This window comes from Ziziphus jujuba, chromosome 3, assembly GCF_031755915.1.
Source record: "Ziziphus jujuba cultivar Dongzao chromosome 3, ASM3175591v1".
NCBI classification, from domain to species: domain Eukaryota; kingdom Viridiplantae; phylum Streptophyta; class Magnoliopsida; order Rosales; family Rhamnaceae; genus Ziziphus; species Ziziphus jujuba.
In genome coordinates this window covers 5,153,764-5,178,636 of record NC_083381.1, presented here as the reverse complement: position 1 = coordinate 5,178,636, position 24,873 = coordinate 5,153,764, and the positions used below count along the sequence as shown (strand labels likewise).

Below are 24,873 nucleotides of genomic sequence, written 5' to 3'. Positions count from 1 at the left end.
TTTGTATGATATTGATGAATTGGAACAATATCTAAATGAATCAAAGAAAGCTGAGTCTCAACCTTCAAAATCGGATAAATCTTATAAGACACAAAAGAGAAAATCTTCTAGGGCTCCATCTTGGGTTTGGGAACATTTTGAAAAAATTCCAGATAGTGATCCAAGTAATCCTAGATGCAAATGTAAATATTGTGGGGTAGATTATGCATGTGATACTAAGAGGTGTGGAACTAGTATGTTACGGAATCATTTGATGAACCAATGCAAGAAATACCCTAATAGGACAGTGGAGAAAAGCCAACAAGTTCTTTCTTTCGATAGTAGTAGTAGTAATTTGGTGTCTACAAGTACAACATTTAGTAAAGAGGCATGTAGGCTTACATGTGCTCAAATGATCATCATAGACGAGTTGCCATTTAGCCATGTTGAAGGGGAAGGGTTTAGAAAGTTTTGTAATACTTTGAACCCTAAGTATGAACCTCCATCTCGTAGAACAATTTCTAGAGATGTGTTTCAATTGTACTTAGATGAGAAAAAAATTTTGAAAAGTGTGTTTTCATTAAGGAAGCAAAGGGTTTGTCTTACGACGGATACATGGACTTCCATTCAAAATAACAATTATATGACTCTTACCGCTCATTTCATTGATGATGATTGGAAGTTGCATAAGAGAATTATAAATTTTTGTATTGTCCAAAATCATAAGGGTGAGACAATTGGTAAGGTTATAGAAAATTGTTTAATTGAATGGGGTATTGAAAGGGTTTTCACAATAACGGTTGATAATGCTTCTTCAAAGGATGTGGCTATTAATTTTGTGAACAAAAGATTAGATTATTGGAAAGGAAATGTTTTGGATGGTAAGTTTTTGCATGTTCGTTGTGCTGCACATATTGTAAATTTGATTGTGACATTTGGATTAAGGGAAATTCATGATAGTATTGCTGGAATTCGTAATGCTATTAGATATGTTCGATCATCGCCTTCAAGGTTATCCAAATTTAAAGAATGTGTAGAAAAGGAGAAGATGGAATTTAAAGAAACCATGGTTTTGGATGTGTCTACTAGGTGGAATTCTACCTATTTGATGTTGAATTCGGCTTTGAAGTATCAAAAAGCTTTTGATAGGATGGTAGATGATGATGGTTTTTTTCTTGGATATTTTGAGGAGGATGAAGTTGGAAGGAAGAGAGCTGGGCCACCTCAAAGTAAAGACTGGGATAGTGCAAGGGTTTTTGTGAAATTTCTTGCTACTTTTTATGAGATTACCTTAAAATTTAGTGCCTCTTTGACTGTTACTTCTAATATATATTTTCATGAATTGAGTTTGATGTATAATGCACTTGTTGAATGGAGTAATAGTCAAAACCATTTGATGGCCGATATGGCAAAGAAAATGTTGACAAAGTTCGAGAAATATTGGGGTTCACTTGAAAATGTCAACAAGTTGTTACTTATTGTCGTTGTGCTTGATCCACGATATAAGCTAGAATATGTATCATATCTTTTTGAGGATGCTTATGAAAGTGGTATGGTTGAATCTTTGACTAAGGATGTGAAAGATACTTTATATAATCTTTATGACTTTTATAAAGAAGTTGATTCTATGGATGAGACTTCTAAAGTGTCTAATCCTAATGATAATCAATCAATACAAGCACAACAAAGTGGGATGATGGTGGATTCAATGGATGATGGAAGTATAGATGATCGTCGGCGTTTGAAAGAATCACAATTTAAAAAAAGAAAAATGGAGAAAAATGTATTGGAAATAAAGAATGAGGTTGATAAATTTTTGTTTGATCCATGTGAGGATGTGGAGAGTGAGAAATTTGATATTTTGGCTTGGTGGAAAAATAATTGCACAAAATATTGAATTTTATCTCAAATTGCAAGAGATGTATATGCCATTCCAGTTTCTACAGTAGCATCTGAATCTGCATTTAGTACCGGAGGACGTATTCTTGATGCATTTCGAAGTTCATTGGGTCCAAAGATGGTGGAGGCTTTGATTTGTTCACAAAATTGGTTGAAATCAAATCCTATGAGATATGATTATAGAGTTGAAGTACCAATTGAGGATGTTGCATATTATGATTCTATTGAATCAGGTACGATTGTTTTTTAATTATTTGTAATTTTATTTTTATCATGTTTTTTAGAGCTTTTTAAATTTTTTTAGTAATATTTACAACGTCTTTTTAGTATTTATTGATTAATTTAATATTATATTTTAATTTGTTTAGGAGCATCTTGTGTTACAAAACAAAATCTACCTCCATCTAATTGATCTATGATTGCTTGGTAAGTTTGTTGTTAATTCCAATTATTTTTTAAATTAGATAATATTTTAGTAATATACTAAATTGCACTCAAGTTTATTGATTGCTAGTTACATTTAATATTTAATGTGTAATTTTAATGCTTGTTGAAGGATGAATGGAATATGGCTTTGCATGGCATATTGTGATAATGGGATTGTGGTTGATGGTGGTTGCTCGTGGAATGAAGTGTGTGAAAGAAGACTATTTAAAATAATTTTTATTTTTTTGTATTGTTAGTTTATTAAATTCTAAGTTAATTTTGAAGTTTAAGATATCAAATATGGTTGTATTCTATTTTATAACTAATATTGGTTGTAAACTTGTTGGAGAATTTATTTGTTGTTGTATGATGTATTTGTATAATTAGGTGATAGCTATAAACTTGTATTGTAGTTGTATAGTTTTATGTTGTATTATTTCACATGTTTGATGCTTAATAGTTAGTTTATTTAGTATTTTTACTTAGGTGAATGTATGTTAAAATTATTTAAGTTAGATAATAGTTTGAAAAAGATATTTAATTTAAAATATAATGCATGAATAATAATATAATTAAAGATTGATAATTAAAAAGGTTTAAAAAAGATTTTAAACAATTTTGGCTCAATGTATCAAAATTCATATCTCAAAATAGTAAAAATAAAAAAATTTAGGCCGAAACCCATCATGAGGTCCAAACCGGCCCAAACCAAAAATAAAAAAATTTGGGCTGAAAGTGAAGCTCATCATGAGGCCCAAACCGGCCTAAACCAAAAATTAAAAAATTTGGGCCGAAGCCCATCATAAAAGCCCAACCCGACCCAAACCGTGAACGCAACCCAAACCGAACAATGATCATTCGGTTCGGTTCGGTTCGGGTATATGATGGTCGGTTCGGTTCGGTTTTGTACCCAACCCAAACCGAACCGGTCGGTTCAGTTTTAAAAAGTCCACAAAACCGAACCAAACCGAACCGAGCCCACCCCTAAGTGTAGTTGTCTCTTCTCCTCCCTTCGGTCAAATGGTATTTGCGACTCCAAATATCACTTGATAGTAGTGTTATATGGTGTGGTGCATCAGATGTCTTTTCGATATATTATATGGTAAGCTCATGTACTATGATGGCAATGATCCAGTTAGGCCTACGAGAGGTTTTTTATTGTATTTATAATACCTACAAAATCAATGAGTTAGATGATCATGGTAGCCAACCATCTCTAATCGTATTAGTAGCAGTAAGCCTACAAGTGGTTACATGTGTTGATTATGCCTTTGGACAGTCGATACTATGAGACTGTACACTGGTGTATAGTATAGTACATCAAGTAATTTTCCATTACGAACATGCATTTCAAACAATTTATTCATTTATTATTATTATTATTATTATTATTATTATTACTACTACTGATATTTTTAATATTTTAGTATATGTTTATTGTTGTTTGATTGTCGTCATCGCCGTCATCATCATCATCATTATTATCATTATTATTATTATTTGCATGATTGCATATCTATCCTAACTCATGATTTTCTGGATTTAGAAGTGTGTGTGTAACTTTGTTAAGTAGCGGAAAACTTCATATAGTATAGGTGATAAAAATTCAGGCTAGTGTTTAAGCAGGTATTTATGCATTCAGGTAGGTTATTCAGCCTTCGAACAAGTGTTCCAGCATTTGGTCAGGTTATTTAACCTACTTACATTGGTATTGGATAGTGGTGATATTATTGGAATTTTGATTATGGTCTTCATCTTTTTATAAAGTGTTATTTTCCTATGTCTAATTTGTTTTGTTTTATTTAATATTATCTTAAAATTTATCATTTTCTAGCTATATAAATTTATCACTATATAATTCCTAAAAAAGCTCTGATGTTATCATGGACTTGAAGATATATATGTTTTAATATTTAAAGTGCTGCGAATTATGGTACTTAATAAGTGAGAGGTACGGGAGGTTAAGAATATATATAGCATTATTATTTCTATGTAGAGTTAAGTTTGAGGAAGTTCACTTTATAAGAGACATGCTGTAGAATTTTTTTATAAAATTTTCTATGAAATTTCCCCTAATTGGGATCATCCTAGAATTTCAATAAAACTTCGAAGTGGTCGTCATAGTGATTTAGAATTTAGTATGTTAATAATCGATAAAGTCATATTAACAAGCTCCATGTAATAGTATATTGGTCAAACTAAAACCTTCATCATAGAAAAAGTCAAACATAAAACCCATACATGACACACTTGGTTTAACTCTATTAAACGTGCGCAATAAAAATATTTTAGTACAGTTGTTAAGTATGAACTTGTTAATTTCATGTTTCAGTAAACGTTCTTAGCCTTTTTTTTTTTTTGGAGTGCTGCGGCTAATATGAGACCCTAGTTTCCTTTGTGACAAGTGCATTGTTTATCTTTTATTTCATCCAAAGTTCCCTCAACTTTTGGTGGATATATAGGTTCATGAAATTTATCTTCGTTGACTTAGATTAAACTTTTTTAGAACAAAATTTTATTTTTTTCTCCAACTACAAATATATATATAATATTATCAGCGAGGGCTATATCATTACTCTAATTTAAAACTTATCCAAGTATATACACAATATCGCCAAGGTCAACAGAAGAAAAAAATAATAATAATTAACGCTAATAAACAAACAAGTTTAAATAACGCAATTGGTGCTCCAAATAATACGTGCCAAGTTTCTTATAAAACTGAGATTGAGTAGCGACAAATTGTAATGGTCTAAAATCCTATCCCTCAACCATTCTCTGGTTAAAAATTGTTTTTAACCATTTGCCCGTCATTTTAAATCTTTTTTTTTTTTTTAAACTAAGTAAAGGATAAAACAGAAAAACCGATTTAAAAACCCAAAAATCAAAGTAGAAGTGCGGCTTTCATGTTTTTTTTTTTTTTTTAAAAAAAAAAAGAAGTACGGTTCACACGTTTTTCTTTCACCACATGAAGTATCCAAACTTACCATCATATTTGTTTAGCCAAAAAAAAAAAAGAAAAAGAAAAATTACCATCATATTTTCAGATCCATACCCATCTCAGGTAAAAAATAAAAAATAGCCTTGTTTTGATATTTTATGTTTGCCGCTCACCAAGCTGAAAACCAAACTCACAAAAGGAGGAAGAGAGAGAGAAAGTAGTGGGCAAAACACAATTAAAGGAAAGCAAATTATACGGTCACAAAACAACAGATTAGCCGACGAACAATCAAAAAAGTCAAACCAAAGTACAAACTATCCTTTATATATTTTAGTAGATGAATGCAACGATTTTCTAATAAAAAATTCCTTGATTTTAAAATGTAAATAATAATTATGTGGTAAACATTAGAATTGTCACATTTCATATAGTTTTAGATTGAAATTTGAATATTAATTATTATTTATCTAATGGTTAAATCTTTACCGCTTAAGCATTAAAAAGAATACATTTATATTTGAGTTTTCTCCTTCAAAACCCCCAAGAAACAGTTGAATTTGAATCCACTAAACCATGCAATTCTCCTTAAATATCCATTATTTAAGAAAATCACAAAACACAAATAAGAACAAAAACCCAATTTAAAAAAGAAAAATTAATAAACCATGAAGTATTAATGAACCCCATAACACCTTTACTTCTTTCGTTTGTATACTAATCAATAATTTAATTTTTTTTTTCTTTTAGAACTAGTCTTCAATAATTGTACAAAATAAATAAAATATAAGATATCAGTAGTCTCAGTTTATCTTTTTTTTCCTTTTTCTTTTTTTCTTTCTTACATAAAATGACAACAACTACCTTAAATTCGCAGGATGAGTAAAGAGTAAATAGATAGAACGAAAAAGAAGAAAAAGGAAAAAAATATATATATAATAATATGGGAATATATATGAACTAAATATCATTTAGTAAAAGAATTCTTCAATTCTATGAACTAAAACACCCACATCTGATGCAGACCCAAAAGCTCGTAAAGTTGCTTTTACCTCTTTATGCAATTATGGATATCTGAGTAAACATGGAACCAAAACAAGTCTGATGCTATCATCAAAATTTAATTTAGTGATCCGTACCTCCTTCTATTAAACTCTTTTATCCAATTCTTTAAGCTCGCTATCCAACTTTTGTTGAACATAAGAACGCTCTTGCTCCTTTTCATCATCCGCGGTCTCATCTATATATAATTACAAACAATTAATTCTAGAAAAATAATATGGGAATATATATGTATATATATGTGGATAAATACAATAAAATAGTAAACAAAATTACAGGAAAGAAATAAATTAAATTAGTTGAATCTGTATATCCTTATATTATATCTGTTTGTTAAAAATGAATTCGAAATCTATGTGATATCACAGTATTCTTCAAATTATTTGTGTCCCACCAACCAACAGTCGCCTTTCAGGATACTATGGAATATGCAAAAAAATTGTTTTCACTCTAGTTTTATCAGAACACACGTTAGGGAGAAGTGAAAATCACACCAGAAATTCCTATTTCCTTCTTTTGTTTTTCCTTTCCTTATTCCCAAAAAACCAAAAATGGACAACCAGATCAATTTTATTTAACCATTAAAAGCCCGTTAAGGCCCACAATTTCAAATCATTCAAAATTTAAAAAAACGTTTAAAACGTTACATTAATTTCATATTACATATGATTCCTTCGAATGTTTAGATAAAGTGGCAAAACCAACGAAATATAAATGAAAGAAGCAATCACAACGATAATTTTGCATCAATTTTCACAAAATAGCTATTACTAATAAAGTACCATTGTAGAATTATATGGCTTCTACCTACCAGAGCCCAAATATGTACGTCACACACGCCACGTTTTACCTTCAAATTACGGCGTCGGATTGAAACCATCAGATATTTGCACATAATCAACTTCTTGTAACAAAGAGATAACTTCAACAAACGCTAAGCTTGACTGTAGAGGAAACTTTACTAAACGACAACATAAATGACAATAAATTAAAAAAAAATTGAGCCATAAATCATAAACAACATCGTCTAGTGTATTTCCATGTCTTAATTAAATTAATCCGCTGAATAGTCATTATTACACTGAAACATTGCCCTCTTTCGGCAAAAGTCATCATCATATGAGTCAATCACTATAAGAAAATGAGCTTTTACGGATGATATTTAATTTTTCATTTCTTTATTGTTTGAGACATGTATATAAAATTTATTAATTTTACAAAAAGAAAAAAATTACACAGCTCATGAAAATCTAATAGTTGGTGTTATCTATCTAACTGTATGCGTATATATTCTTATGACCATTAGTAATATTATTTCAACTTCAGCTTTTAATATGTATTGAATCACAATGAACATACATATGTCAAATTCGGTTTTAATTTACAATTAACTTTTGAACACCAGGGAAACTTGATAAATCTATTATATATGTATATATATAAATTTAAATAATAAAAAATTTTGCCCACGAATTTTATGATTTCCTCGGCAAATGTAACATTGCCAACGAATTGGAAGTTTTTCGAGCAAAGGTTTGATTTTTAGGGAGAAAATTAGTAGTTTGGTCAGCAAAAGTATGAATTTTTTATTCGTAAAAATGTATTTTTTTGGGGAAGAAATCCCACGATATTTAATTTTTTATTTTTTTGTTGTTTGAGACATGTAGATAAAATTCATTGATTTTATGAAATGAAAAAAAAAAAAAAATTAGATACACTAATCATGAAAGCTGAGTAGTTGGTATTACTATTCTATTTAACTATATATGTGTGCATTGTTTTTTTTGCTTACACATATACGTATACATAGTTATGATCATTAGTAAAATTATTTTGACTTTAGCTTTTAATATATATTGAATCAAAATGAGCATAGAAACGTCAATTTCGATTTTACTTCACAAGTAAATTTTTATCATTAGGGAAATTTATTTAATCCATTATATATATATATATATATTTTTTTTTTTATATATATAAACTTTTTAAGTAATCCATTATGATTTCCTTGGCAAAGGTACCATTGCCGATGAAGATGAAATTAGAAAGTTTTGCCGGCAAAGGCATGACTTTAAGAGAGAAAAATTAGTAGCTTGGTCGGCAAACATATGAATTTTTTATTTGCAAAAATGTATTTCTTTGTGACGAAATCTCATGATATTTAATTTTTCATTTGTTTTGTTGTTTGAGGCATTTATATCAAATTTATTGATTTACGAAAAGAAAAAAAAAATTTGATGCACTGATCATGAAAGTCTAGTAATTGGCAGTACTATTCTATCTAATTGTATGCATATAAATTGTTATGATCATTAGTAATATCATTTCGACTTCAGTTTTTAATATATATAGAATCAAAATGAGCATACCATATGTCAATTTCAATTTCAATTTACAATTATTTTTTAACCATTAAAGAAACTCAATTAATCCATTATATATATAAATATATTTTAAGTAATAAAAAACTTTTGCCTAGGAATTTTATGTCTTCACCCATAAAGATACCATTTCATATGCCATTAGGAAGTTTTGCCAGAAAGGGTTTGACTTTTAAAGAGAAAATTAGTAGTTTGGTCAACAAGGTATGAATTATTTATTCGCAAAAATGTATTTCTCTAGGAAGAAATCGCACGATATTTAATTTCTCAGTTCTTTGCTGTTTAAGATCTGTAAATAAAATTTATTGATTTTACGAAGAAAAAAAAAATTAGATGCATTGATGATGAAAGCCTAATAGTTGCTATTACTATTCTATCTAACTGTATACATATATATTGTTATGATCATTAGTAATATTTTCTACTTTAGTTTCTAATATGTATTAAATCAAAATGAGCATACATACATCATTTTCGATTTTAATTTACAAATAATTTTTTATCATTAGGGAAACTTAATAAATATTATATATATATATAAGTAATAAAAAAACTTTTGTTTTGTAATTTTATGATTTCCTCGGCAAATGTACTATTGCCGATGAAATTAGTAGGTTTTGCGGGTAAAGGTTTGACTTTTAGGGAGAAAAATAGTATTTGGTCAGCAAAGGAATGAATTTTTTATTGGCAAAAATGTATTTCTTTGGGAACAAATCCCATGATATTTTGAGACATGTATATAAAATTAGATGCACTGATCATGAAATCCTAGTAATTGCTACAATTATATCAAACTATATTTGTATACAATGGTATGATCATTAGTAATATTATTTCGACTTCAACTTTTAATATGTATTGAATCAAAACAAGCATACATACTTCAATTTCATTTTTAATTTACAGTTAATTTTTTACTATTAGGGAAACTTAATTATTTCATTATATATATTTAAATATTTTCTTAAGTATTAAAAAAATTTGCCCATGAATTTTATGAGTTTCTCATTAAAGGTAACATTGCTGATGAAATAAGTAAGTTTTTTCTGATAAAGTTTTGACTTTAAGGGATAAAATTAGTAGTTTGATTGGCTAGGGTATGAATTTTTTTTTTTTCACAACAATGTATTTCTTTGGGAAGAAATTATTAGAAATTTTATGGATCTAAATATACATAATAAATTCTATAAATCATAAATTACTAACCTTCAAACGTAGCCATTGATAAATTAGATCTTTAATCCTGCAAAATAGAAACAACGTAAAGTAGTGCCTATGGACACACTACTCTCAAACCACTCTCAGATTTCTGAAAACCCTAATCTTCAAATACTGTATATTATATCACATGTCTGCTTGCCCTATACCCTTTAAATAGTCTCTGCAAGTCAGACTTATCCATTAATTTTAACACACATAAAATAATAATAATTTGATAATATAATTATAATAGGAAAAATATGGATAAGTCAATGGGCTTATAAAGAGAGTTGGTCCTCCAGTCCAATGGGCCAACTGGAGTCTTATAGAGAGAGTGTGACCAAGGGCCCTACTACAAAATAATAAAATAAGTCAGTCCCATTAATGGCATAAATAGGCCCTGTAAGTGAGTAATTGATTATGCCAAGTCCATAAATATTAATTTAATTCAACATTCTCCCACTTGGACTGCATAATCATCATCATATAAAATCCAAACTCACTTACTATAGAATCTCCCGAACCATAATGTCATTTCATCCAAATATATAGTATACCGACAAGGCATAACAATATACTAGACTAGGCAGTAGAGATTCTCTCAGTAAATCTCCCAAAACATTATACCATTTCAACTGAGCACTTTGCATGCCATAAACTCAGTCTAAGTAGTAGAGATTTATCTAACCATGTGCAATCCCCCAACACACAAAATCATTTCATTCAAGCACATTGCGTATCGACAAGATACAACAATATACCCAAACTAGGTAGTAGGGATTCACCATGACACCTGTGGATCAACATACATATATACATAGACTAATAGTCTCAACAAGCCTGTAGATTCAAGGAGCAATAATGTGTAATAAATCATCTCATAAATAAATAAATAATGATCCACATACATCAATATATTAAAATATTCAAAGAAATAAATAATACTCAACATGGATATTACTACAGAAAACATAACAAACTCCCACTGACCCATAGCAGTCTCAACTGCCTAACAATCCTATAAGTGACACATGCTCCTCAAATATGCCTACAGGTAAAGCCTTGGTCAGTGGATCTGCCATCATGCTATAAGTCGGCGTATAAACAACAGTAATGAGGCCCTCTTCAACTTTCTCCTTTACCACAAAATATTTCATATTAATGTACTTCATACCAGGAGTACCTTTTAAATTATTGGAGAAAGACACCGCTGCAGTATTATCACAATACATCATAATAGGCCTCTCAATGGAGTCAACTACTCCTAAATCACGGATAAAATTCCGTAGCCAAACTGCATGATGGGTAGCCTTATAACACGCCACATATTCTTCCTCCATAGTCGAGGATGCTGTCACTGACTACTTGGCACTCCGCCAAGACACAGCATCTCCTGCCATGATAAATATATAACCAGTGGTAGATTTCTTATCATCTACACAACCTTTATAGTCTGCATCACTATAACCCACTACTTCAAGAAAGTTGGTGCAACGATATGTCAACATATGATCTTTAGTACCCTGAAGATACTTAAAGACCTTCTTAACTGCCTGGTAATGAATAGGACCAGGATTGCTCATAAATCTACCAAGCACACCCACAGCAAAAGCTATATCAGGCCTTGTACATACTTGAGCATACATCAAACTACCTACTGCTGAAAAATAGCGAACATTCTTCATTGCCATCCTTTCTTTATCATTCTTGGGACACTGATCCTTAGAAAACTTTTCACCTTTCGTAACCGGTACACTTCCAGGAAAACAATTATGCATATCAAATCTCTTACGGATTCTATAAATATAAGCGCTCTGATACCACTGTAACGGCTCAGTCCACCCGCATCAAGATATTGTCCGCTTTGGGGTATTCCAGGCCGTAGCCCCCCCTCACGGTTTTGTTTCTGCCAGTCCCACTGGCAAAAGGCCTCTTGAAGGGAAAGGTATCCAGACGCTTATAAGCCATGCTTCGTTCTCCTTTCCAACCGATGTGAGATGTTACAATCCTCCCCCCTTAGGGCTCAGCGTCCTCGCTGACACACCGATCTGGGTACTGGCTCTGATACCAATTGTTAGAAATTTTATGGATCTAAATATACATAATAAATTCCATAAATCATAAATTACTAACCTTCAAACGCAACCATTGATAAATTAGATCTTTAATCCTGCAAAATAGAAACAACGTAAAGTAGTGCCTATGGATACACTACTCTCAAACCACTCTCAGATTTCTGAAAACCCTAATCTCCAAATACTATATATTATATCACATGTCTATTTGCCCTAGACTCTTTAAATAGTCTCTGCAAGTCAGACTTATCCATTAATTTTAACACACATAAAATAATAATAATTTGATAATATAATTATAATAGGAAAAATATGGATAAGTCAATGGGCTTATAAAGAGAGTTGGTCCTCCAGTCCAATGGGCTAACTGGAGTCTTATAAAGAGTGTGTGACCAAGGGCCCTACTACAAAATAATAAAATAAGTCAGTCCCATTAATGGCATAAATATGCCCTGTAAGTGAGTAACTGATTATACCAAGTCCACAAATATTAATTTAATTCAACAGAAATCCCACCATATTTAATTTTTCATTTATCGTTCGAGAAATGTATAGAAAAATTGTTTATATTACGAAAAGAAAATAAAATTAGATGCACTGATCATGAAAGCCTAATAGTTGGTATTACTATTCTATCTAATTATATGCATATAAATTTTTATGATCATTAGTAATATTATTTCGACTTCATTTTTTAATATATATAGAATCAAAATGAGCATACATACATCAATTTCAATTTCAATTTACAATTAATTTTTTACCATTAGGAAAACTTAATTAATCTATTATTTATATAATTGTATACGTATACTTTGGTATGATCATTAGTTATATTTTTTTGGGCTTCAGCTTTATTATGTAGTGAAACAAAATGAGTATATATACGTCAATTTCGATTTTAATTTACAATTAATTTTTTACTGTTGGGGAAACTTAATTAATCCATGTATAATAAAAAACTTTTGCCCACGAATTTGATGATTTCCTCAGCAAAGGTAACATTGCCGATGAAATTAGCACGTTTAGCTGGCAAAGATTTGGCTTTTAGGGAGAAAATTAGTAGTTTGGTCAGCAAACGTATGAATTTTTTATTCACAATAATGTATTTCTTTTGGAAAAAGATCCCACGATATTTAATTTTTTATTTTTTTGTTGTTTGAGACATGTATGTAAAATTTATTGATTTTACAAAAGGAAAAAAATAGATACACTGATCATGAAAGCCTTGTAGTTGGTATTACTATTTTATCTAAATACACTGATCATGATAGCCTAGTAGTTGGTATTACTATTTTATCTAATTGTATTCATATACAATAGTATGATTATAAGTAATATTATTTTGACTTTAGCTTTTAATATGCATTGAATCAAAATGAGCATATATATGTCAATTTCGATTTTAATTTAAAATTATTTTTTTACTACTAGAGAAACTTAATTATTCCATTATATATATATATATATATGTATATATTGGAAACTTAATTATTCCATTATATATATATATGTATATATTTATATATTTAAGTAATAAAAAATTTTGCCTATGAATTTTGTGATTTCCTATGCAAAGGTAACATTGCCAATGAAATAAGCAAGTTTTAACGACAAAAATTTGACTTTAAGGGAAAAAAATTAGTAGTTTGATTGGCTAATGTATGAATTTTTTTTTTTATTTTTTTTTTATTTTTTTTGCAACAATGTATTTCTTTGGGAAGAAATCTCACGATATTTAATTTTACTTTTTTTTATATAAAGTTTATTATTTTACGAAAAGAAAATAAAATTAGATGCACTAATCATGAAAGTTCAATGGTTGGTATTACTATTTTATCTAATTGTACACGTATACGTTGGTATGATCATTAGTAATATTTTTTAAACTTCAGCTTTTAACATGTATTAAAATAAAACGAGCATACATACTTCAAATTCGATTTTAATTTACAGTTAATTTTTTGCCATAAGGGAAGCTTAATTAATCCATATTTTATATATCTATATATATATATATATATATTTGAGTAATAAAAAACTTTTGCCCACAAATTTTACGATTTCCTCCATAAAGATGCCATCGCCAACGAAATTAATAAGTTTTGCCAGCAAATTTTGGGGAGAAAATTAATTGTTTGGTCGGCAAAGGTATGAATTTTTATTCGCAAGATATATTTCTTGGGAAGAAATCTTGTGATATTTAATTTTTCATTTCTTTTTTATTTAAGACATGTATATAAAATTTATTATTTTACGAAAGAAAAAAAATTAGAAGCAGGATCATAAAGGCCTAGTAGTTAGTATTACTATTCTATCTAGCTGCATGCGTATGCATTGTTAATTAATATTCTATCTAGTAATATTATTTCGATTTCATTTTTTAATATGTGTACAATCACAATGAGCAGGCATACATCAATTTTGATTTTAATTTGCAATTAATTTTTCTCATTAGGGAAACTTAATTAATCCATTACATATATTTATATTTTTAAGTAGTAAAAAACTTTTGCCCCACAAATTTAATTATTTCCTAGGCAAACGTATCATTTCTGGCAAAATTAGCAAGTTTCGTCAGTGAATGTTTTATTTTCGGGGAGAAAATTAGTAGTTTCGGCAGCAAAGGTATGAATTTTTTATTCTCAAAAATGTATTTCTTTCGGAACAAATCTCACAGTATTTAATTTTTTATTTTTTTGTTGTTTAAGACATTGTATATAAAATTCAGTGATTTATGAAAAGAAAAGAAAAAAAATCAGATGCATGAATGAAAGGCTGGTAGTTTGTATTATTAATTTATCTAACTGCATACGTATACGTTGGAATGATCGTTAGTAATATTATTTCGGCTTCAGTTTTTAGTATGTATAGAATCAAAATGAGCATATATACTCAATTTCGGCTTTAATTTTTAATTAAATATTCATCACTAGGGAAACTTAATTAATCCATTATATAAATATATATCTATATATTTAAGTAATAAAATTTTTTTTCCCTCGAATGTTATGATTTACTCGGCAAAGGTACGTTGCCGACAAAATTAATAAGTTTTTCCAGCAAAGGTTTAACTTTTGGGGAGAAAATTAATAATTTGGTCAGCAAAGGTATAAATTTTTCATTCCGAAAAATGTATTTCATTGGGAAAAAATACACGATATTTAATTTTTCATCGGGGAAAATTAATTAATCCATTATATATATATATATATATATTATCTTAAGTAATAAAATACTTTTGCCGACTAATAATAATAATAATAATAATAATATGTATATATTATTTTAGGTAATAAAATTCATTCTATAATATTATATGCATAATATTATTTCGATCAGGAAAGGTATGAATTTTTTTCCCAAAAATGTATTTCTTTGAAAAGAAATCCCACTATATTTAATTTTTTATTCCTTCGTCGTTTAAGTAATGTATATAAAATTTATGATTTCACCAAAAAAAAAAAAAAAATTAGATGCTCTAATCATGAAAGCCTAGTAGTTAGTATTACTGTTCTATCTAACTATGCACGTATACATTGGTATGATCATTAGCAATATTATTTCAACTTCAGCTTTTAATACGTATTGAATCAAAATGAGAATACATACGTTAATTTCGATTTTAATTTATAATTAATTTTTTACTATTAGGAAAACATAACTAATCCATTATAGATATTTATATATATATTTCAGTAATAAAAAACTTTTTCCCACAAGTTTCATAATTTCCCCCGCAAAGGTGCCATTGGTGACTAAATTAGCAAGTTTTGCGGGTATAGGTTTCACTTTAAGGGAGAAAATTAGTAGTTTGGTCGGCAAATAGATGAACTTTTTATTCGCAAAAATTTAGATGCACTAATCATGAAAGCCTTGCAATTGGTGTTACCGCTCTATCTAACTGTATACATATACATTAGTACAATCATTAGTAATATTATTTCAACTCAGCTTTTTATACATATTAAATCAAAATGAGCATACATATGTAAGTTTTGATTTTAATTTACAATTATTTTTTCACCATAACCGAAACTTAATTAATCCATCATATATATATATATATATATTAAGTAATAAAAAACTTGTCCACGAATTTTCTGATTTCCTTGGCAAAGCCATCATTGCCGACGAAATTAGCAAGTTTTGCCTGCAAAGATTTGACTTTTGATAAGAAAATTACAAGTTTGGTCCGCAAAGATATGAATTTTTTATTCGCAAAATGTATTTTTTTGGGAAGAAATCTTGTGATATTTAATTTTTCTTTTATTTTTGTTTGAGACATGTATATAAAATTTATTGACTCTATGAAAAGAAAAAGAAAATTTAGTTGCAAGGATCATGAAAGCCTTGCAGTTGGTATTACTATTTTATCTAACTATATGCGTATACAATGTTATGATCGTTAATGATATTATTTCGACTCATTTTTTAATATATATAGAATCAAAATGAAAATACATACATCAATTTCAATTTTTATTTACAATTATTTTTTTAGAATAAAATGCAAGTTAGTATCCTCCAATTTCAAATTTTTTTAGTTTGGGTTTTGTTAAAAAAAAAAAAATTAACATTTAATATTCTCTATTATCAAATCTGTTATTTTTTGATAGAATCCATTAAAAATGGGTCATGTGTTACTCACATGACCTCTAAATTGATTTTCTTTTTATTTCAATTTTTTTGAATTAATTTGGAGGAAAATTAATTAAAAAAACCTAAAATTCTAAACAGTGCATTTTACAACCTAAACTAAATCCCTAGCCTTTTGAACTCGAATGTGAAGAAGTGTCGTGGTGGTTCTAGAGAAAAGGAAGGTCGTCGGAGGTGGCAGTGGAGATGGCGGCTGCTGCTTTGTGAATAACGAAGAAGGAAGAAAAAGATGATGATAAGGATGATAAAGAAGAAGAAGAGGAGGAGACAAATTAATAAGAAAAAGAAGATGATAGTTATGATAAAGAAAAAGAAGAAGAAGAAGAGGACTAGAGGCAAAGGTCAAGCCCACCTGAAACTGTGGTGATGTGTTTGGAGGGGGAATTGGTTTGGGATTGTGGTGGTGGGGATGAAGAAGAAGCAGAAGCTTGAATGAGAAATGGGTTTTTGTAGGGTTTCGAGGCGAGAGAAATGTGTAATATCTTTTCTTTTTTCCAAGTGAGAACAGAAAAATTAATTACGAAGCAATTCATTGTTTTCTTTCGGTTCCATTCTTATCTATGATCATTTTGGTCCAATTCATATTAAAACTGAAGTGAAAATAATATTACTAACTATCATACCAATGTATACGTATACAGTTAGAATTAACAAGTTTTGCCAATAAAGTTTGACTTGTAGGCAGAAAATTAGTAGTTTGGTCGGCAAAGATATGAATTTTTTATTTCCAAAAATATATTTCTTTCGGACGAAATTCTACGATAATTAATTTTTCATTTTTTGTTATTTGAGACATGTATATAAAATTTATTTATTTTACAAAAAAAATAGATACATGATCATGAAAGCCTAATACCAAAATAAAGTTTGACTTTTAGGCAGAAAATTAGTAGTTTGGTCGGCAAAGATATGAGTTTTTTATTTCCAAAAATATATTTCTTTCGGACGAAATTCTACTATATTTAATTTTTCATTTTTTGTTATTTGAGACATGTATATAAAATTTATTTATTTTACAAAAAAAAAATAGATACATGATCATCAAAGCCTAATAGTTGATATTAATATTCTATTGAACTATACACGTATACATTGTTATGGTCATTAGTAATATTATTTCAACTTCAATTTTAATATGTATTTCAATATGTATATCATCAAAATGAGCATACATATGTCAATTTCAATTTAATTTACAATTAATTTTTTACCATTAGGGAAACTTAATTAATCCATTACATATATGTATATATACTTTAAGTAATAAAAAGATTTTGCCCATGGGTTTTATGATTTCCTTGGCAAAGGTACCAGTAGCGATGAAATCAGCAAGTTTTGTCTGTAAAAGTTTGACCTTCAGGAGAAAATTAGTACTGTTGTCGGCAAAAGTATAAATTTTTTATTCGTAAAACTGATTTATTTATTTTTTTTTTTTGTGGGAAGAAATCCCATGATATTTAATTTTTGTTTTTTTTATTATTTTAGGCATTTATATAAAATTTATTGATTTTACGGAAAGAAAAAAAATTATCTAACCGAATACGTATATAATGTTATGATCATTAGTAATATTATATCAACTTCAACTTTTAATATACATCAATATCGATTTTAATTTACAATTATTTTTTTACCATGAGGAAAACATAATTAATCCATTATATATATATATATATATATATATAAGTAATAAAAAACTTTTACCTACGAATTGTATGATTTCCTCGGCAAAGGTATCATTGTCGTCGAAATTAGCAAGCTATGCTAGCAAAGGTTTGACTTTTGGAGAGAAAATTAGTAGTTTAGTTGGTAAATATATGAGTTTTTTATTTGCAAAAATGTATTGCTTTGGGAAGAAATCCCACGATATTTAATGTTTATTTCTTTGTTGTTGAAGATATATATATATGTATATATATAAAATTTATTGATTTTTTGAAAAGAAAAAAAAAATTAAATGCACTGATCATGAAAACCTAGTAGTTATTGTTATTATTCTATCTAACCTTATGCGTATGCATTGTTATGATCATTAGTAATATTATTTCAACTTCAGCTTTTAATAATCATAGAATCAAAATGAGCATATGTCCGTCAATTTCATAGACTCCAATTTTCTATATTACTTATTCTTCTTAAATATTATTCTTAATTTTATTTTACTTACATAAATATCTTGTTTGTTTATTTAATATTTTTTGCATCTCATCCGCAAAGCAAAAATCTTAGGAAAAGGACTACAACTATTGTTGCAACTTGGGAGAAGCTAGAGGTTGAAATGCATTATGACACAGAGAAGCCTAAGAATGATAAGATTTCAAATAAATTCTCTAGTGAGTGCAATTAGCTTATTAGAAAGCATGCTTCTCTTTGTTGGGGTGAGAAGGTTATGACCAAGAGCAAGCTAGCTTGAAGTGTTAGCAACAAGCAAGCTTTTGGTGATACTCTTGGGAATGGTTGTGTGTGAGTTGTGTTTTTAGGTTTTGGTTATGGTGTTTTCTGGTTTTTAGGGTTCCTAAAGTGTTCTAAGGTGTTGAAGAAGAGATAAGAAGAAGAGGAACACGTTGGCTTTTGAAAATAAGGCTTAGATGTGTAGCATTTCATTCATTTTACAATATAAGCTTGAAATTACAACTAGTTCACACATGCCAAGCATGTGAGCTTACAAAATGAGTAAAGTATTTGAAATTTAAAAAAGTAAAATGGTCAACACCTAACTTTTCATATACAAAAGAGTCAAAAACCAGCTGCAACATGTCTATTCCAAATATAGTAAAAAGTGGCACATGGTTTTGAACTAAGTTCCTATTGTTTAACTAGTTTGGGTAAACAACCAAACTAGCTTCACCTACTTAGTTCCCCTTTGTATCTGCTTATGAAACTTGGTTTGAAGCATCCTTGGTCATCAATAAATATTGTTCCAAGAGCTAGGAAAGTTCTGGAACCGGATCATGGGCCAAACAGCTCCAAAGCTGACCCATACTCTGCATACTGGGCCCATCAGATACAGCAATCTGTTTGGAATAGAAAATGGACTTTCCCATGTCATTTGGACCTGAAATTTGAACCATAGTCTTCTATATATGTCTGTAGACATTCCTCAAAATTTCAGCCCAAAAATCCATTTGCAACCTGAGATATAAGATAAATAGTGGAACTATGTTGCTGGAAATTATGAATCCATAGGCATTTCAAGCATAACATTCCTACTCTTTTGTGCATAATTTTGCCTATACTTTTGCATACATAACTTAGGCACAAAACATTATCAAAATATACCTTGCATAAATTAAAACATACAAAAAAAAAAATATATATATATATATATATATATAAACTCATAAAAGGAAATAATTTGATACCAAGGTGTGCATGTTAGCCGGTGACATACACCATCAAGTGGCAAAATTGCCACACTTCAACACTCTTCAAGTTGAGACATGGATGAAGATGGATAAGAATTAGAAAGAAAAAAAAAATTCTTATTTCTATCTAACATTTTAATTATCATAATAATATTGTTTACAATAATTTACATTTTTATTTATAACTAATATAAAATCATTTGTGTTGGAATTTGGTGTAGGTTTATGTTGTTGTACCCTAGAGCACAATCATTCAAGGTGTTAGTCAAGAATGATTGTTGTTGGTTCTTGGTTCTTGATTTTGTTTTCTTTGGGTTTGTTAAGGTTTTGTTTCTGGTTTTAATGGAGGTTTAGGGTTCTTGAGAAGGTTGTTAGCTTTTGGGAAGAAGAAGAAAACAAATGTAGTAGTTAAGAGAGAGAGAGAGAAAGAGCCAAAATTGTTGTTTTTTTTTCAAAATATGTTTTTTTGAATATTACTTCCTCAACGTTTTCATTACAATTTTCATACTTTTAAATACATCAAAAAGACAATAAGACATGCTGTCATATTGAGCAATAAATACAAAAGCATTAAAAGTAACCAACCAAGCCAAACTACCTCAACTAACTCTAATCAATGTGCTGGGCATGCAAGAAACCTTCTTTAATGGGCAATTTAGCTTGTCTAAGGCATTTGAATTTGAAAACCAGCTCCATTTGACTTGAAAATTGGAGGGAAGCCTTTGAATATTTAACTGTGTTCTAGCAAAAAATCAGATAAAACAAAGTCCATTTACCCATTCAAAAATAATCAAACCCGAGGCAGTTTTGTCCAGATTTCTAGGCAACAAAACTGCACAAGGGTCAGATTGTTTAGGGCTTAACTCAGCCTTCCCAGCTCCAAATTGGGCCATTCTTTTTGCTGCTGCTTCCTCTGCGTTTCTAGTTTATTATATCCAAAATTCAGATCCAAATCCCAAACCTTCATTAAATGGCATCCAAGGAAGTGGACTTATGTTGCTGGAAATACAATTCCAGCAACTAGACAAAAAGGCCCTAAGCTTTAGTTAATGAGCTTAGGGCATTACAAAAAAAAAATATTGTTCTTAATCATTACAAGATAAAATAAAATGCATAAACATAAATAATGTTTGGTCTTTGATGTTGCAAAACAAAGAGTACAAGTGTAACCAAACTACCTTGCACATTGTGGCAAGATCACCACATTTCAACAATTTGTATATTTATTTATAACTAATATGAAGTTTTTATTGTTTATTTTGTACTTTAGGTTTGATGTAGACCTAATTGATAAGTGTAATGTTAATTATATCAATCGTATGATGAGCAATTTACAGGCTCCATAATCACTTTTTGGACATTGAAGCAGGTAAGAGAGCTAGGTAATCTACTCCTCCCTTAGGCTTAAAGGAAGAGGATTGGCTTCATGTGTGTCACTTCTTTAGCACCAATGAAAAATATCTGGAATATTTTATTAATATTTTTATGGTTATTAAATTATATTTTCAAATTAATTATAAAGTTATTGTTTAGCGAATGTCAAGTGTGAAAGAAGAATATGACTCATACAAGGACCAAACTGAAGAACGGATGTCAAAGTATGAAGAACAGATGAGCCAAATCAGAGAGCTTATGTCAGGACCCGTCCAAGATTCTTCACCGAAATTCTAAATAAGCCCTGATCCCAAGGAAACACCACCGAATCTTCCAACGGAAAATCCGACAGTATCTCCCCTAAGGGTAGGACTTACCACAATTTTCCTGCGCTGAAAATACACTTCTATATACACCACCTTATTTCTCCCACCTTACTACAATTTAATTCCACAAGTTTGCAGGATTTCAAATAAATGACAGGGAACCAATGCATAATTAAATAAATAAACGTCCAAATAGTATACAGAACGTTATCAATACAATTGAATATGAAATTTAATACAATACAAGATAAAAAGAAATAACACAAGATAGAAATGAAAGGAAAAGCCTTTTGGTCTTCGACAACGAGCCAAGACGTCGAACTCACTCCCAGACGATCAACGTCGACTAACTTGGGCCTAAGGGAATGGAATTTAAAAGCGTGAGATGCTAATCATCTCAGTGAGTAACCCAATCTACTAAACAGGAAAATAAATAATAATAATAATAATATTATTATTAACTTGATTAATCAATAATAAATAAGTAATTAATTATTAAGTATTTAAAAATAATATTTTCTCTTAAAACCCTTACAATTCACTCAGTTTGAAAAGTTTCCTTTTTAAAATATTTTCGCAAAACCCAACATTTTATGCCCCAAAAATCTATAAAATATTTAATTAATAATTTGCAAATAAAAGGTAATAAATTAATAATCCAAAAATTTTAGCGAGAAATAATTATAAAAAAAAATAAGACTAATGATAAATATTAAATTGGGAATAAAGTATTGTAAACAATTAATACGAAAACACAATAAAATTTACATTAACAAAAATGATCCAAGAAATATTTAAACAAATAAAATAAAACCAAATAATTAACAATAAAACTTAATTTAAAATACCAAAACAATTTAATTTATAAAACACTATTAAAAACATTTTAATTTAAATATAATTCTAAAATATTGTATGATTAAAATCACATCGTGAAAATCATTTGATGCACCCACTATATACCAGTGGCACCAACGATACCCAGCGTCCCAAGCACCACCAGACAAGAGGTTAAAGAGAGAAACCAGCATACGGTCACGTGGCATCCCACCACGCCGCTGCAAACAGGCGTCCCGACCATGGAAGAGCGGCCTACCCTCATCTGATGACAACCACAGGACAACTCCATAAATCACCTGTGAGCTACTCACACCCATCTATGCACTCACCACATCCACCTGCGCTCTAATCATATCCATGTATAAAGAACAGCAGTACGTGTATGGTACATCTAAAAATCATAAAATTAATATATTTTTTTTCAAATCTCAAAATTTCATAAATACCACCGGGTTTATTCCATCTAATTAAACCCATAAATTTTCCACAATTCCTTTATAAATCATCGTCATAAATCCATCGCATAAATTCCATCAACTTCAAAACCATCAACTCTCAATTCGATCAATTTAATTATACAAATTTTCCAATGGCATAAATATTTTTTAACATAATAATTTAAATCAATATTTCTTTCTCAAATCTTCAAAAAAAAACAATTTGAATCAAAATATATCATTTAAACATCATAAAATCCATAACAATCAAAATTCTCATAAATAAATTCCACAATAAATCAAATAACATTAAATTCACAATTCCTTTAAATATCAAATTTCCATAAAATCTAAATTTTCATAATTTGTCAAAAAATCATATCCTTCAAATTATTCAAATATTGGCATCAAAATTTAATTCACATTTTATCACATAATCAACATAGAATAAAAACATTCAAATATTAGAATATTCCACAATATAATTAATTTAACACCCGAAAATAATTTTGAAGGTGGATCACTCACCTCGAGCACGCAATCCAACCAAGATCCTCCATAGGGTCAATTCTACGACTCACATGTGCTCCTAAAATAACAATATTAAATAGGATCAAATAAATTAATATTTTATTCGGATAAATAATACTCGATACCTGGGGGAGCTAATACAAACGGTATCCAAAATTCACAAATAAGATATCTACAGAAAGCTAAGGGAACGAGGAATACGTTACCGATCTCCGTTGGACTCAACTCGACCAGAGGTGGCCGGAAAGTGGATGGAAGCTTTCGGCCAAACTTCAACTTGTTGTGTCTCCCAAACGGCAAGGAATTGAGCTGAATGGACCTCAAAATTGAGCTCAGGAGGTCCAAAATAGGGGGAATAGGGTATGAAATCGAACTGGATTGGTCAGAAAATAACGAAATCGCTGGAAAAACAAAATGAGCCACCGCCGGCTTAGTCGCAGATCTGGGCGGGTTGTCGATCGGTCGGCTGCCAAACTTTGTAGCTGAGCTCGCCAACGATTGGGATTCATCAATGGCCGGTGCGTGTGGCCGTCCGGTGGCCAGAAAAGATGCAGCAGGGAGAGACAGAGATTAACAAGAAGGAGAAATGAAGAGAGAATGAGAAGAAGGAAGAAGAAGCCCGTGAGGGCATTTTCCCACATGAGGGAAAAAGAAAAAGAAAATAAAAATAAATATATATATATATAAAATAATATTAAAATAATACAGTATTAAAAAAAAAAATTTGTAAACCCATAACTTTTAAACCACATATTCGTTTCGAGCATGCCACTAGTCTATGAACTCGTATCGATGAGTACTTCACAACCGTTCATGAGTCAAAACTTAATTTTGCACGAACAAAAGGTCAACTCCGGCACCCCTTGGACAGTTCAAATTTCAACTTGTTTTGTCTATAACTTTCAAACCGTAGATCCATTTTCAATGTGCTACTAGTCTATGGATTCGGATCGATGCATAATTTGCAATGGTACCCCAGTCAATGAGAAATTCCATCCGGATCAAAAAGTCAAATTTTGACCCCTCTCGATCAACGGCGGTCAAATCCGATCAACCTTGGTCAACATGAAGAAAATTCCAAAGTTGTTCGGGACGGGGTGTTATAGCTTATAGAACAATTTATGGCACAGAACTTTTGCTCTGGTAATGATATATCTTTTATTGGTTTCATCCCTCCACCACCTCCACCAGCTACTTGTTGGCATTATTTATTATTGTTTTAGTGTAGTAGATGTTATAAATTTTCTTAGTCATGTATCTTCACATTTATTATCAATGTTGTAGTATGAATTGTTTTAGTGTAGTAGCTTTTGTTTAATCATCTTTAAATAGTATGATTGTTTTCGTAATAATTATGTTAGAAAAAACAAAAACAAAAATT

At 29.7% G+C, this 24,873-nt stretch overlaps 1 long non-coding RNA gene across 1 annotated transcript; it reads left to right on the top strand.

Moving 5' to 3' along the window:
* The first annotated feature begins 1,628 nt into the window (after window positions 1-1,628).
* Window positions 1,629-2,534, top strand: LOC132803335 (uncharacterized). The gene is made up of 3 exons (XR_009638484.1): window positions 1,629-2,111; window positions 2,247-2,304; window positions 2,435-2,534. It is a non-coding gene; the product is annotated as an uncharacterized LOC132803335 (long non-coding RNA).
* The last annotated feature ends 22,339 nt before the right edge of the window (window positions 2,535-24,873 follow it).